This window comes from Scyliorhinus torazame, chromosome 30, assembly GCF_047496885.1.
Source record: "Scyliorhinus torazame isolate Kashiwa2021f chromosome 30, sScyTor2.1, whole genome shotgun sequence".
NCBI lineage: Eukaryota > Metazoa > Chordata > Chondrichthyes > Carcharhiniformes > Scyliorhinidae > Scyliorhinus > Scyliorhinus torazame.
In genome coordinates this window covers 12,568,404-12,584,821 of record NC_092736.1, presented here as the reverse complement: position 1 = coordinate 12,584,821, position 16,418 = coordinate 12,568,404, and the positions used below count along the sequence as shown (strand labels likewise).

General features: G+C 41.1%; 1 protein-coding gene across 3 annotated transcripts in view; it reads left to right on the top strand.

The window, feature by feature from the left end:
• Window positions 1–16,418, top strand: part of csk (C-terminal Src kinase) — a 161,370-nt gene that overhangs the window by 18,144 nt on the left and 126,808 nt on the right. The window contains exon 2 of one of the 3 annotated variants that reach the window (XM_072492835.1): window positions 13,528–13,638. The exons of the other annotated variants lie outside the window; for them this stretch is intronic. The gene's annotated coding sequence lies outside the window, so the exon portion shown is untranslated. The remainder of the gene's footprint in view (window positions 1–13,527; window positions 13,639–16,418) is intronic. 3 annotated transcript variants of the gene reach the window in all.

The window sequence follows — 16,418 nt, the reverse complement described above, 5'->3', positions numbered from 1 at the left end:
TGTTTACTTGCATGTCCAGTTGTATTAAGTAAACTAATGGAGGCGGATTTATTTTCTGAAATTCTTTCTGTGTGCTGCATAAACTGCTTGCAAGTTTGCCTTGGAATGCAAGCTTTTATTTGCTTTGCAACATACATCTGACCTACATAACAGGCGCACAGTAATGAGAGGACTGAATTATTTCAGAGATCTTCCACACTTTTCAGCACTTCAATAAATTCAAAACCTGCGGCTGGATTGATATCTATCGACATCCTCACGTCAAAGTCAAATTTAGTTCTATTTATATGCACAAAAACTAATATGTGCAACCTGAATTCCAGTATCAGGAAGTCATCAGTTTACCTATCAATTCTGCCATCTTTCAGCAAATTTTATTGCATTGCTGTATATCCCTATGCTGTTTTTCTCGATGGTGTGTAGTTACTTGGTTAAAATTAGGGAAAAAATTGGTTTGGGGAAATTTTGATCTAAACATTCTGAAACAAATTTAAATGTCGCAACTGAAAATGGCAGTAATAACGATTTTCTTGGCCGTTCGTCGGTCTTGTAAGTTTGTCTTGTTTTGAACTATCCAATTTTAGTAATTTATTTAGTTGTACATTTTTGTCTTTTTTGAGTAAATGGAGTGCAAAATTTGTTCATTTTTGCACTTTGATACAAAACCTAGTGCCTGTCTGTGAATAGACTTTGACTAGGATTGCAGAGGCCTGTTGCCGCCAAGGTAATATAGTTAGTTCCTCTTGTCAAAAAAATATAACTCACTTTTGGAGTCCGCTCCATTGCCCACAGCTTGCTGTCATAATGATGGTGAAATTATTTGCGTTTGTCATCATTACTCTAACTTTTATAGAGTCTGCCTATGTGCAGTTAAACACAGAAATCCAGAAGTTGCAGTCAGTGCTTCTACGCTTGTCTATAAGGTGCTCTGTTGAGGTCTCAGACTGAATTCAAACAGAAATCACAGAACTAAAGAAAAAGTTCCGCTTTACTCAAATCTTGCTGGAAATACCCTCAATGTGATACCGTGTCAAACTAGGTGCACCCAGGCTTTTAATCCACAAAATTCATACTCTAAATTTATGTTAAAAAAAGTAGTGTCTAGTAACAACATAGAATCGTACTTTGGCTTATGACGGAGACTCCAATTTTAATTCTCTACTTTCTATATAAGTTATCTTTGAAAAGATTAGGTTATGGACTTGCATAGTAATTTGATTTCAACATTTTCGTTTTTGTGTCCAAGGGAGTAAAATTAAAGCATCTTAATTGGACTGAGATTAAGTTTAAATTGTTTTCAGCCATCACTTGTAGGCATGTTTTTAAAGAATCTGGCATTTCCAATAAGTGCCATTGTGATCTTTCAAAGAACGAAGTCAATTTTCCATCCGCTTGTCATTATTTTCTGCTTTTCCCTTTGCTTGCGGTAGTAACACCTTTATGCATTCCATGGCAGCAATGTACATTGATATAGTGTCCTTAAATTAATTAATGTCCCAAGATGCTTCACAGCATTATAAAACACAATATGACACAAAGCCATATAAGGAGATATTATTCCAAACATTTTGACCAGCGGTGGAATCCGTGTTCGACACCGTTATTGACTCTAACTCTGAGTCAGAGACTTGTTCCGGGGGTCTTGGGAGCAAACTTCCTGGGCAATTCCCACACAGTCAGTGTGTCGGTTCTTCCACGGGGTCCTGACTGGCATCTTCAGTTGTAAATCTGGTCTCCGATCTGGGCCACCATCATGAAGCGTGGAGGTTCTCTTGTGCTCCACATATGCATGTCCTAAAGATTGAACTTTGATAGACGAATAGACTGGCGTCATGGTTTAACCATATACACTTTCCTAAAGAGGTTATTGCAGGCACTTGCAACTGGAGAATTTTGGTTGCATCCCATTTTCTTTCCCACCACACTAACTTAAAGATGGCTCACTCCTGCCTTGGACAAGATCAATTTGCTGAAAAGAAACATTTTGAAGATGCAGGTATACATATCATCACGCCTACAGCACAGAAATAGGCTATTCGGCTATTCTGGTATTTATGCTCCACACAAACTCCTCTCATTCTCCATGCAAATTGAAAATAATGGGACTGAAATTCTGAAAGAATGACTTCTATTGAAATAGTGGGAATGTCAGTACCTTGAGTGGCATTTGCTCCTCTAAATTTCTAACATTGTGTATTAGTTAGTATTCCCTGAGACTTGTATATTTATAGGGCGGCATGGTAGCACAGTAATTATTACTGTTGCTTCACAGTGCCAGGGACCTGGGTTCGATTCCCGGCTTGGGTCATTGTCTGTGCGGAGTCTGCACGCTCTCCTCGTATCTGCACGAGTTTCCTCCGGGTGCTCCGATTTCCTCCCACAAGTCCCAAAAGACGTGCTTGTTCGGTGAATTGGACATTCTGAATTCTTCCTCGGTGTACCTGAACAGGTGCCGTAATGTGGCGACTCGGGGATTTTCGCAGTAACTTAATTGCAGTGTAAATGTAAGCCCACTTGTGACACTAATAATAATTATTATATCACCGGGAATGCATGCATGTTTTTTCACCACTGACCCATTGAATGCATTTGAATACCAACTCACTGGATGGCAACCACTTAAATACAACTTTTAAAATATGTCAAAGTGCCTCTAAGCACCCATGTGTGTGGTTCATAACCATATTTTGGTTCCTTTTAATAATGGGTCGTTTGGGTTTTTTAAATGAATGATGGGTTCAGGTAATCTTCTAATAGTGTGATTTTATAAGCAATTGAGGATTATCTGTTAATTTTTCCACCATATTTACTCATCTGTCAATGTTGTGTGAAATTCTAATGCTCAAATAACTGTGCCTAATACTTCAGTTTTGAGTTGGGCAAGTTTTTATTTTTTAAAATAAGTACTCAATTTTGTTTCCAATTAAGGGGCAATTTAGCGTGGCCAATCCACCTACCATGCACATCTTTTTTGGTAGTGGACATAAGACCCACGTAAACACGGGGAGAATGTGCAAACTCCACACGGACGGTGACCTGGGGCCGGAATTGAACCCGCGTCCTCGGTGCCATGAGGCTGCAGTGCTCACCACTGGGCCACCGTACTCCCCAGGGCAAATTTTTATTTTGAAAAATTAATGACTAGTATTATATTATACAAAGCTTTTTCCACCTAATGAGTGTTCACTTGTTTTCATTGTTTAACATGATGTTTAATCTATGGTAATGCTGTTTAATATATAGCTGGCCTATTGTGAGTTTGCATTAGTAATCTATCAAAGTAGATCTATGACGTTTATGTTGAAGATACATAACAATGCAAATTTTGTTCTGAAATATTTGCCCCATAATCTGTGAAGGTTCAAACTAATATCCTGCTAATCTTTCAAATATAAATCCTGTCTAACAAAATATTTTGTTTATAATTATTGTTTGGGAAAGAGTCCTTTAGAAACTTGCCGTTTGTCGGATAAATATCTTTTTTCCCCAATTTCGTTCCCTGTAGCTTAGTCAGAAAAACTTGTGGCTTTGACTAAAGGTTTTTTGTGCTTTTCCTGTGAATAGCCTTTCAATAGAATTGTAAATGAACCATTCAACAGCCGCAGCTTATCTGTCATTGTCCTTTGTAGACCGGCTGAGTGTGCTGCTGTTTAACGGACAAGTTTCTTGTTTTCGTGGTGTTGGTGTGCTGCCGAATAATGTTTGGGATGCAGTGGGAGATTTGCACTTCATTGCCTACTCAAAAAGTCTGCTGCACAGGTGCTCCCAGCTGCTCAGTCCTTTTGGTGATGTTGCCACAGTTTTTGTCTAACTCGTAATATGGAGGCCGACAATACAAAGCTAAATTTGAGATGTACTGCTTTTTACCCGGAGAATCCTAAATTTCGTCTTTTGATCCTAGCAATATTGGATTAGTCGACATATATGCCTGGAGTTTACAGTGATAATTGATGATAAAACTATTGGCTGTCATTGCACCACTGGAACACCAACAGAAACTTTGGGAGTTTGCACGTATGTGGAATAATCTGGAAGTTACTGTCAGTGATTCTACACTTCTCAAGGTGACGCGCAGTTGAGAACCCAGACTACGTTTGATGAGAGCTACGCTATTTATTTCACTAAAACGTTCCACCTTGTTGAATGAAATTTAATTGGGTTTTTAGTGGTGTACTAACTTCATAATTACTATGGAGCATCCTCACTAGCTCTGAAAAGCTAATTTTATATTTGCGAACTGTCAAAGTTCTTTAAAGATTTGTTCATTTTTTGATTGGATTAAATCATCTTTTCAGGCGACTAAAGAAAGGTTAAATTAATAATGTTTTTTTTTGTAGTCTGAGAGAATGGCCGCCTCCAGTGCTGCATCATTCTATGTAAGTGTGCTGCTCAGTATTCGGAAGGCAAGTTGTTGGCATGGCTGCTGTGCCACAAATGATTGGTGGAAAATTTGTCGGGGAGAAGGCACTGTAAATGGGTTATTAATTTTTGTTTCCTGTCATCTGTTGTTTGTCTCCTTTTTACATTTCAGCATAGTTATGTCCTTTCCAATTTGCAATAGATCACAATTGTTTGAAGTGTGCTAAATGCTACTCGGCAATTAAGAAGATGGTGTTTCTATTTATCGTAGAGAAACAGTTATGCCACCTTAATGCCAATTCGGAGGAAGTTGACTGGTTTATTATATGCTTTCTGTGCAACTAAGCTCAGTTAGCATCCTTCAAAAGAACAGCATTTATTTCTGCTTTCAGTTTTTTAAACACCTTTGAGTCAACCCGAGTGGAAATCTGCATGCTGTTTTGTTTTTTTCTCGCAGTATTCTCCAACTCTTTTTTTTATTTGTATTCACTCTCCTTTTTGACTTGGGCACACAAAAAAATCGTGACTGATGTTCCAGTACAGCACTGAGAGTGGACATAAAAGATTCTGTGGCACTATTTCAAGGAGGGACAGTTGAGATATCCTTAGTGAATTGGCTAGTATTTATCCCTCAGTCAGGGCTGGGCAAACATTTTGGTTGGTGGGCTGCACCTGGGTATGGAAATTGTATAGGGGGCTGGACGTAAACACTCCATAAACAAAAATTTATAATATAATATAAACAATAAACATAACTATATTGTACCAAAGCATTGCATACAATAATAAAACCAAAGTATCCTCTTTTTCATGTCTTCTTGGCTTAATATGAAAAATGCCGTTGGTTGGTGTCTTTACAATGGTGTCAAAATTCCGATTTCTCTCTTTTCCTCTTTCCACACATACTGTCTGACCCGCTGAGTACTCTGGCGTTTTATGTTTTTCCCCCCCAGATTTCCAGCATTAAAACCCCCAGGTTTGCAGGATTTTGCTTTTGTCTTGCCAGTATACTGTAAATGCTGCTTTACCTCTGGCCTACAATATGCTGTTGCAAAAACCAGCAAGAGAAAAGCAGTGTGAAGAGAAAATGTGGAGAGAGCCAAAGGCATCTCAGTCAGTCACCACATTGTGTGGGGAGTATAGCAATCTGTTTCTTCTCTGCTTCTTATTCCCAGAGCTCGGATTTGGGCACATTCTAAAATAGGTATTACCGAAGTATATCTGTTCCAAGCCTGTTGGGGAACCCATTTCTAATTTCCAATTTTCTGCAAACACAAAATCCGAATCTTAAACCACACGTTATTTACTTTCTATTACATTCATCATCCTTAAAATGTGAACCAGCTGCACCTCTGGCAGGAACAGAAGATGCTAACACAAGATTCTTTATCTGCTCTAACTTCCAGAAATGCATGAACAACTAATCGATGAGATGCCTAGCTTTTTTTTATTTGTTTATGGGACGTGGGTGTTACAGGCTGTGCCAGCATTTATTGCCCATCCCTAATTGCTCTCTCGGTAGCCCAGTGGTTAGCATTGTTGCTTCACAGCGCCAGGGTCCTAGGTTCGATTCCCGGCTTGGGTCACTGTCTGCGCGGAGTTTGCACGTTCTCCCCATTTCTGTGTGGGTTTCCTCCCACAACTCCCAAAAGATGTGCTGTTAGGTGAATTGGAATTCTGAATTCTCCCTCCGTGTACCCGAACAGGCGCCGGAATGGGACGGCTAGGGCCTTCTCACAGTAACCTCAATGCAGTGTTAATGTAAGCCTACTTGTGACAATAAAGATTATTATTAGTAAAGAGTCAACCACATTACTGTGGGTCTGGAGTCACATGTTGGCCAGACCAGGTAAGGATTGAAGATTTCCTTCCCTAAAGGACATTACTGAACCAGATGGGTTTTCCTGACAATCGACAATGGTTTCATGGTCGTCATTAGACTTTTAATTCCAGATATTTTATTGAGTTTAAATTCCATCATCTGCCGTGGTGGGATTTGAACCTGGGGCCCCAGATCAGTATCCTGGGTCTCTGGATTACTAGTCCAGCGACAGTGCCACTGCCTTCCCATCTCAAAATGTTACACTCCAATTGCTTGCAATAGAGACTTGTGTTTCTGTCTCCGTGGAAGGTTACTGACCATTCTGCCACTTGAAACAGTTTCTCCTTATTTATCTAATCAATACCCTTCATGATTTTTGAACATCTCTGTTAAATCTACCCGTAACTTTCTGTACTCAAAGGAACAACTACCCCAACTTTTCTCATCTCCCCACTTAACTGAAGTTCCGATCCGGTATCATTGTAAATATGGCTACAGGAATTTGTTGTGTAAAATGTTGACTAAACATATACACATGCAAGATTTTCAAATAAGTTATAGAGATAGAACCATTCTAGTGGATAAAGGCATTCTTCTTCCCTCTGCAGACCTGAAATTCCCAACTTCAAATCTTGAACTGTCAGCGCTCCTGACACCAGAATCGGCACCTTCAGTGAAGAAAATAGAAAAATGGGGAGCCAAAAACTACATAAGGACTTCACATAAAGAACGTTAATACCAAAGAATGTTAATACCCAAGTGTAAAATAAGTTGCAGTTTTTAAGTTGCAGTTTTGAAATTAGTAAATGTATTTACGAAACCAAATCAGCACTGCAGCAATTTGCGAAGTAATCTTGTTGGGCACCAACCTTGTGATGCTCCTTGCTACACGTGCGCTCGCCTATGTTAACGTGGTGGCTGCATACACTTCCCAAGAAAAGCCCACCTCCAGCCTCTGATAATTGACCAACTTGTATTTTGGGAGTACTTTTGCTGCCAAGGAAGTCTTCCCCTTCAACCTCCATCGGTCAGACCTGCTTTTTCGACAAATGACGGGAACTGGACAAGCGCCAGAAACAGTGACTTACACACATTCGGTCTGTGCAGTGTACTTTCTGGTGTAGCTAAGGGGTAGATTAAAAACTGTTATTTGCCCAGGTCTGCTGAATGGATATTTCAACGCGACAATAAACAAATTCAATTCAATTCAAAAACAGCGTCTGGTCAGGATGACATTGTTGTTTGTGGGACTTTCCGTGTGCATGTTGACTGCCATGTTTCCTACATGACAACACTGCAATTCATAAATCTTTGACTGTAAAGTGCTTTGGGACATCCTGTGTCTGAGAAAGGTGCTATATAAATGCAAGTGTTTTTGTTCTTAAATTGGAATGGCATTTTACGGTACATTAGTTTAAGGATTTGGGTTAACTGCTTTAAAAAAAAATTAACATTTTTAAAATTTGAAGTCGAACTTCCTGGTTGAAATGTTTATCATCCCAATCAGCATTGCTTTTCTAACATTTACAGAATTTGGTCATCTCTATTTTTAGTAAAATTTTCTATTCCTTCCTCCTTTGCAAGGCTATCTTATAATGATGAGGAGGCAGTGACTAATTTATGGTCTTTGTAAATAGTACACCCAAGTGCAGGAGTTTTTAGCTGATGCTTCAACTTTGCACTTGTGCCAAATTTTACTTTGCAAAGATGATATTCTGTAAGTATAACAGTAGGGAGGGCAGCACGGTGGTGCAGTGGGTTAGCCCTGCAGCATCACGGCGCCGAGGTCCCAGGTTCGATCCTGGCTCTGGGTTACTGTCCGTGTGGAGTTTGCGCATTCTCCCCGTGTTTGCGTGGGTTTCGCCCCCACAACCCAAAAGATGTGCAGGCTAGGTGGATTGGCCACACTAAATTGCCCCTTAATTGGAAAAAATGAATTGGGTATTCTTAAATTTTAAAAAAAGTATAACAGTAGGGCGTGGCCGCATACATCAGGCATGGGTTGTAGTTTTAGGATTGAGCACTTCAATCTGTGGGGTGAGGTTCAGAGAGGAGAAATTTATTTAGGAGGATATGTGCAAATTCAGTCGAATTGACAGATGAGTTGGCAGTTAATTTGAGCATGTAACGTGTTTGAATGATGTAAACGATGAAACTTTGCTCAAAGTTGTGGTTTAACCATTGAACAAAGAGAAGCTTGTTTAATTGCAGTATTAATAATTGCAAGTGGCAATTATTTTAAAAGTTTAATGTGACTGCACATTTTCTACAGCTTTACTTGCTGTGAATCTAGAAGTGGACCGTTTGCAATGTGGAGTTTTTACAATACCAGACTAAGAACCTGGAATGGGCGGGTTGCCTTATGAGAAAAGGTTGGACCGGATAGGCTTGTATCAGCTGGAATTTAGAAAAGTGAGAGGCAACTTGATTGAGACATAGGGGTCCTTGGCAGGGTGGATATGGAGAGGATGTTTCCTCTTGTGGGAGAATCTAGAACTAATGTTATGGGCGAGGCGTTTTCAGAACCCCAAAATCTATCATGGAGTTCAACCAACCTCTCCCTATAATGTATTTGTTGCTTTTCCTAGCACACGGCTTTTTCCCTAGGTGTGGGATTACAATTATGGACACGTGGGTTTTTAAACACAAAACACTGTTCATTCCATGAACTCAACTTAACATCTTAAATAAACATTGGATCTCTTAACACCCCTTACTTCAAAGATAACTCAGAAAATATTGCAACAGTAAATAATTCCTTAAAATGTTCCTTCAAACTTCCAAGAGACTCAACACCTTTAAACAAAATCACATCAGGTTAAAGGCGTCACTATTATAAGTTTAAATCACCCAAATGATCCGGAGATAGTCTTTCATGGCAGAGATCCAGCTCACTGCAAAACACAGATACACACCCAGCTCTTTTCCTCCAAACTGCAAAACTAAAAACTGCAAAATGGCTGAACTGAGCTGAGCTCCACCCACTCGATGACATCACTGTTTTCTTAAAGGTACATTGCTTAATCATCATGTCTTAAAGGTACTCTCACATGACACTATGGAGTCACTGTTTTCAAATAAGGGGTTGCCCAGTTAATATGGAGATGAAGAGAGATTTGTTTGTGAGGGTCGCGAGTATTTGGAACTCTTCCTCAAAAGATAGAAGTCGAGTTTTTGAATATTTTGAAGGCAGAGGTAGATAGATTCTTGATAAGGAAGGGGGTGAAAGTTTATCTGGGATGGGTAGGAATGTGGGGCTGAGCATACAATCAGATTAGCCATGATCTTCGTGAATGGCAGAGCAAGCTCGAGGAACCTCGTGGCCGATTCCTCCAAATTCCTATGTTACTCATCTTCAGGGAGAGAGAATTAATTCTAAGTTCAAAAAGCAAATTACTGTGGATGCTGGAATCTGAAACACAAGCAGAAAATACTGGACAATCTCAGCAGGTCTGACAGCATCTGTGGAGAGAGAAGGGAGATCATAGAACATACAGTGCAGAAGGAGGCCATTCGACCCATCGAGTCTGCTCCGACCCACTTTAAGCCATCACTTCCACCCTACCCACGTAACCCAATAACCCCTCCTAACGTTTTTGGACACTTAAGGGCAATTTATCATGTTCAATCCACCTAACCTGCACATCTTTGGACTGTGGGAGGAAACCGGAGCACCGGGAGGAAACCCACGCAGACACGGGGAGAATGTGCAGACTCCGCACAGACAGTGACCCAAGCCGGGAATCGAACCTGGGACCCTGGAGCTGTGAAGCAACAGTGCTAACCATTGTGCTACCGTGCTGCTAACGTTTAGAGTCTGAATGACTCTGTCAAAGAATTAATTCTGCTTTGAGCTATGCAGAGGAAAAGTACAGAATATACGATGTCAATTGAAAAAAATAAATTGAGATTTCTTTTTTTTATTCCTGGTTTGACTTGAACTATTCCACAATCTAGTGGTAAGGAAATCAATAATCCTTTCAACGTTGAGTCGTTTTAGATGTGGGTGGGTGGGGTGGGGAGAAATAAACCAAATCTGCACAAGCAGGTTACTGTTCCAAATGGCATTGAATGTGTAAAAGTGTGTGCTGTAAACTGTACACGACGTTGTTGCCAAAGCAATAAGGTGCCTGATTCAAATGTTCTGTGCCTTTTAACCATTCAAGCTCAGAGATAAACATTGAACAGCAAGCTGTGCCTCTGAAGGTCATGTCGTCAATATAACCTTTGTCTTGTAGTAATGTGAGATAAGGTGGTCTTTCGTAGCTGTGCACAATATGGGTGATTAAGAATGTGATGGAAGTTGAAAGCCGCGGGTGTAATCTGCTTCTGCATGTAATGTTACTTGTGCAGGCATTATTTTGCACAATCAACTAGTTGATCACCGATTTCCAGTTTAAAAAATAAAATAATTTAGAGTACCCAATTCATTTTTTCCAATTAAGGGGCAATTTAGCGTGTTCAATCCACCTAGCCTGTACACCTTTGGGTTGTGGGGGCGAAACCCATGCAAACACGGGGAGAATGTGTAAACTCCACACGGACAGTGACCCAGAGCTGGGACCTCGGCGCCATGACGCAACAGGGCTAACCCACTGCGCCACCGTGCTACCCTACCGATTTCCAGTTTATAGTTCAAATTCATTTGGGTTAACTGCTGGTCTCCCCCTGGTATCTTTCAGCCACTTGGCATTTCATTCATTTCTTTATATTTGGCTAAATGCCAGTTTGGTCAATATTCGAGAAAATAAATTAATCTTCTGGCTCTCGGATAGAATTGTTGACTTACAAGAGCTGTCTATATTTTGGCAGCCACAGTGAGACTCTTATGATTTCAAGCTGATTTACAATCCACCCAGCAAAATCTAGTTTTGTGTCTTGGCCCAGTTATTTGTGGGAAGCTTAACTGGTCTTGATTCAGAAAGGAACTGATGACTATCTGAATTTGTTGCGAACCTGTGCCTCAGCTGCTTCAACAGTGACATGTCACTGCACAACAGCCCTTGTGCAGTTTACCGGTTTGACCTGTTAGATTTTGTAGGGGCCAGTAACTTTATCTGAAGTAGACCAAGTTTGAAATTTGTACTCATTGGAGAATAAAACCACAAGATTTCACGGTTTTAAACAAAGTGTTACTGTGCTAAGTCAAAAAATAAAACAATTTACAATATATATTTTCTACTCGAGCGTTCAGAATTAGCATTTGTATAAATCTGAGTTAGCAGACAAACTGTGGTCAAACACATCACATGGCAAATTAAATGGCAGATGTGACCAAGGCAAATCCCGTGGATTTCACAGCAACCCACCAAGATATCAGTGACCACTACAAGTCAGAAAATCTTGTTAAAATTCTGTCTCCCTCATGAGGGATTTCATTTCTTCACATTAGAGCATCCAGTGTCAGAATTCCCATGAAAGCCCTTCTGACCTGGAGTGCCCCGATGACTGCTTCACCCCAGTAGTTTAGGCTCTTCCTAAGACTGCGTTACATGGGATTCTAAAACTATACTTTGCCTCCAATTATCGGCACTCTTCCAACTCTTTTGCAGACCACTAGCTTCACTAAGCTGGCCCTACCTCCATGCTTCTCAGAACTCAGAAGTGTAGGTTAGATGGCTTTTGTTTCGGTGCAACATCGTGGGCTGAAGGGCCTGTACTGCGCTGTATTGTTCTATGTTCTAACTCCAATCTCCCAGCTGCATAGACTATAAATGGTGCCTTTATAAAAGAAAATTCAAGTGTTTTCTATTTTATACATAACACCAAAACAGCACGTCCCACTCAAACAACTTCCCCGGTTACAAATATCCCCCCCCCCTCACTGAAACACCCCTCCTTTGGCAACTAACGGTGCTAGCTCTTGTAATACAGAATAAACGGCTGCCACCTTCGGTAGAACCCCTCAAGTGCTCCCCTAAAGGTGTACCTGACATTCTCGAGTTACAGGAGCTCCATCAAATGTCCCAGCCACACTGAAGCACTGGGTGGAGAAGCTGACCTGCAACCCATCATCGCTCGCCTCCGGAGCCTCTCTGAGCCTTTGCTGTCTCGAGCACGGAACAGGTGACCCTTCACCACCGTCTCAACTCCAAGATCTCTGAGTCCTAACTGACTGGAGCCAGCTAACAGCTCCTGGTGCTACTCTGTGAAATACAAATCTCATGAGATCCAAATTGTAACTAGCTGCACCGAATGGCCCCATGGGCTTTCCTGAGCCTGCTAACAGCAGCACCGTTGCAGATCAATTTAAATCAGAGAACCCTCTTTAAGGTCCGCCCATTTCCATGACAGCAGAACCTTTCCGGGTTCAATTAATGCTTTTATATTAATTTAGTTCCAACCCTCTAAACAAAACATCTCCCTGCACTACGTAGCAAGCAGTGTAGACATCGGGTCTCCAGCTGAGCAAGCCCACCTTACCTTTTTAACCCATCCTAGAAGCTAACATGGCCCCAAAATCCAGTGAACAGTCTGATCTCTACTATCAAATGGATATAGGGACACTGACCAAGGTTAAAAAAAATGTAATAAAATACTTTAACTGAAAGGTGTTATGATCTGATAGCAGACCTCAAGTTGTTGGTACAATCCAGTCTGGGATTAGTAACCTTTTAAAAGTAGACAAAGGTTGAGATACAATGTTACTAAGAGAACAATCAAAATAAATGTTACTATACAAGGTTAAAAAGATAAAATAATTTGGAATATCTATCTTGTACTCAGGCAGACCGTGGTTGAATACACACTGCACAATAAATAACATGTGAGCAGGACGGATCCCATGGATTTCTAGCACCCCACCCAGATGTCTGATTGACTTAGTCAACCAATCTTGTGGAAACTGTGCCTCTCTCAGGGGATTCCAGTCTTCACCTTCAAGGACTTAACCCTGGCATTCTCTCCAAGAGTCTCTGGACTCTGACTGCTCAACCACGGCTCACTTCGCAGAGTTTCAAACTTGCCTTTGTTGCTCTGGATTCCTGAGTTTTCACTCCAGGACCAACTCATAAGCACAGCCAGCTCTTCAGCCACACTGAGCAGAATGCTACTGCTCCAAAGTATTATCTTCATCCCATGGTCTCGCAGCATGGACTCACCAATATTTTGCTGCGTTCTCAGATCTCCCAGGCTTCCTCTGAGCCTTCACAATTTAAAGCCAGCTAACTGTAGCCTTGTACAACTTTGATTTAGCCTCTTTCTTTGCCTCTCTGGGACTGAACCCTGGGTTCCATGTTTGGGTTCCCTCTTTGGGAAATCTCCCTGTATGACACTCTTCTTGATATGGTGCTCCGCTCCTTGGATGCATCCAGTCTTCACAGTTTCTTTTTCTTCCCTTCACGTAGGCCCACTGGACCTTTTTCCTTGGCCGGAAGATCTTCAAATGCTGGGTGCTCATGCGCAACAGGCCCATGATCCACACGTGTGGAAACTCCCAATGCCTGTCGGACTTTGAGGTGAGGCCCACACATTTCTTCCCATCTCTCTCTTTCTCATTAATAATTCTAATAGGATTAGATTAATAGAATGGTTAGAATACAGACCTGGTTACCACATGGAGGGGTAGTTGAATAGCAGAGGTGTGTTGTGAGGAAGCCCGATGAGCTTTATGAACGGAATGGAAGAATATATTAATGGAGCTAGGTGAAGGGTGGAAAGAGGCTCATGTGGAGCATAAAGATTGACATAGACTTGTTGGGCTGAATGGCCTGTTTCTACACTGTCAATACTTGGTAATCTTGGCTTTTCCCCTGCTAACAAAAGCCACAAAGAGATAGAGGGAATGTGAAGTGCATCATTTTATTGTGTATTCCGGATGACATGTGTTTGCTGAAATGTGCCAAGAATCAAAATGATGATTTAAATTTGGATTAAGTTATGGTCTTGTGTATAACTTCTAACATTGGCTAGATTTCTGTCGATACATTTATTTACTCCGCCATGTTTTCACGTTCCTCCATGGTACCCCTCCCTATTTCTTTAATCTCCTCCAGCCCTACCATTCCTTTTACTTTTCTGCATTTGTCCAATTATGGTGTATCCCTGATTAGTTGCTTCACCATTGGTGATTGCGTGTTCTGTGCCCTAGGCAGAATTCCTTCTCTAAACGTCTACCGTGCTCTCCGCCCTTCGACATGTTCCTTAAAACCTACCGCTTTGTTCAAGCTTTTGATCAGTTGTCTTAGTATCTCTTTATTTTGTTTGACCACACTGCTGTGAAGCATCTTTGAGCTTTTACTGCGCTAAACACAAGTTCTGACCAGCATTAATGAATGTGAGCAATGAAAGATAATTCAAAAGTTAGGTAAGCCAAAAATATTGGCAGTTTGGGTGACTTGTAGTCTACATTTTGTTTACAGTGTGAATCAACTCTAGGAATGTGTATAATCTACTTTGTGACATGGACTTTAAGAAAAATCTTTTTATTAGGGTATTTGTTGTTTTTATAATAACAATAGCAGCAACACAAACATGGTACAATGAACATTTCCATCCCCATCACATTCTACACCCCCCAACAATGAAACAATTGTGTGGCCCTCTCTGAGAAAGTTGATGAACGGCCGCCACGTCCGGGCGAACCCTAACATTGACCCTCATAGGGCGAACTCTATTTTCTCGAGACTGAGAAACCCAGCCATGTCACTAATTCAGGTCTCTAATTTTGGGGGTTTTGAGTCCCTCCACACTAGTAGGATCCGTCTCCAGGCTACCAGGGAGGCGGCAGCCTCTTTCGCCCCCTGAACTCCCGGCTCTTCCGACACTCCAAAGATCGCCACCTCTGGACTCGGCACCACCCGTATTTTAAGTACCGTGGACATAGCCTTAGTGAAACCCTGCCAAAACCCTCTAAGCTTCGGACATGCCCAAAACATGTGGACATGATTTGCCGGACTTCCCGCGCACCCCTCACACCTATCCTCTACCCCGAAAAACTCGCTCATCCGGGTCACCATCCTGTGTGCCCGGTGGACTACCTTGAACTGTATCAGGCTAAGCCTGGCACATGATGAGGATGTGATAACCCTGCTTAAGGCATCCGCCCACAGAAACATTTTTTTTTAGGGTGATAATAATTGTTAAAACCATTGAGAGCTGTAATGGCCCAGTTTAATTCTATACTAAATAGGTTTTGTAATGAAACAACCTGTTATTTACACCATGTATACTACTTGAACTAATTTGTTCTGGGTCAAGCCCCTCATTCTTTGAAGCATTAATGGAGCAGGAATGTCCAAATGTCTTGTTTTTATGCCCTCAAGTGCAAAAGGGGTTTTGAAGGTCACGTACAAAGCACGTCTCCGTTGTTGTAATTTTTCACCCGCTTGCCGTTCTGGATACAACAGATCTAGATGTTATGATTTTGGTTTGTCCACCCATTGGGCATCAGCCTGAACTGGCAAACCAGTGAGTTGGAAACGGGTTGCCTTGGATGGACTTGTGTGACGCTGAGATTTGGTTTTGGATGATTAGTTGAAAGCAGCACCGATTAATGAAAACAAAGCAGCCTTGGCTCTGCCATCGCCAAACCATGCACAAAATAAACTCAACCCAATCCCTCAAAAGTGCACAATGTCTCCATAAATTGGTAATAAAATGAGATAATTAAATGTTTGTTGGCAATGATCACATTGGTGCGATGTCTTTCTGAGATTAGAATTAAAACAAAGAATTAAGGGAATCATCAATTTTATACTGTAAGTCAATTCCATTAAATACCTCTGGCACTCAAAATTAAGGTATACTATCACCATTTTTTGAAAAACTACTTGCCAATCTGAATCCAGCAGGGTAAAATACAGATAGGAACCTAGATAATTTTCAAAATATACACCATTATAAAAATGTTTTAACTACATACTTGCTCAAGTTTGACATTACATAAAATGCAATGTAGTTCGTACTTTATGTTGCACTCAATGCTCCACTGCACTTGCAGTTAAAGGTTGTATTCCCATTTGCATTTCATGTCAATCATTATCTGGTTCCACCCGAGGAGTTTTAAAATGGTTCCAGCGCCTTCGTGCAGTGTTTTCCAAACTTTTTTTCCCCAGAATCCGCATGTACCTGCCAGCCGGCCCTTGCGACCCACCATCTTCACTTACCTTGGTCCTCACAATCTCACTTGCTTTGTCATTCAATGTGACATTTCTGCTCAGGTCTTCACCTGGTAATTTATGTTCTCGCTGCATTCTTTGGAAAGAAAATCAAGAGGTATGTCCCAGAACTCTCCATA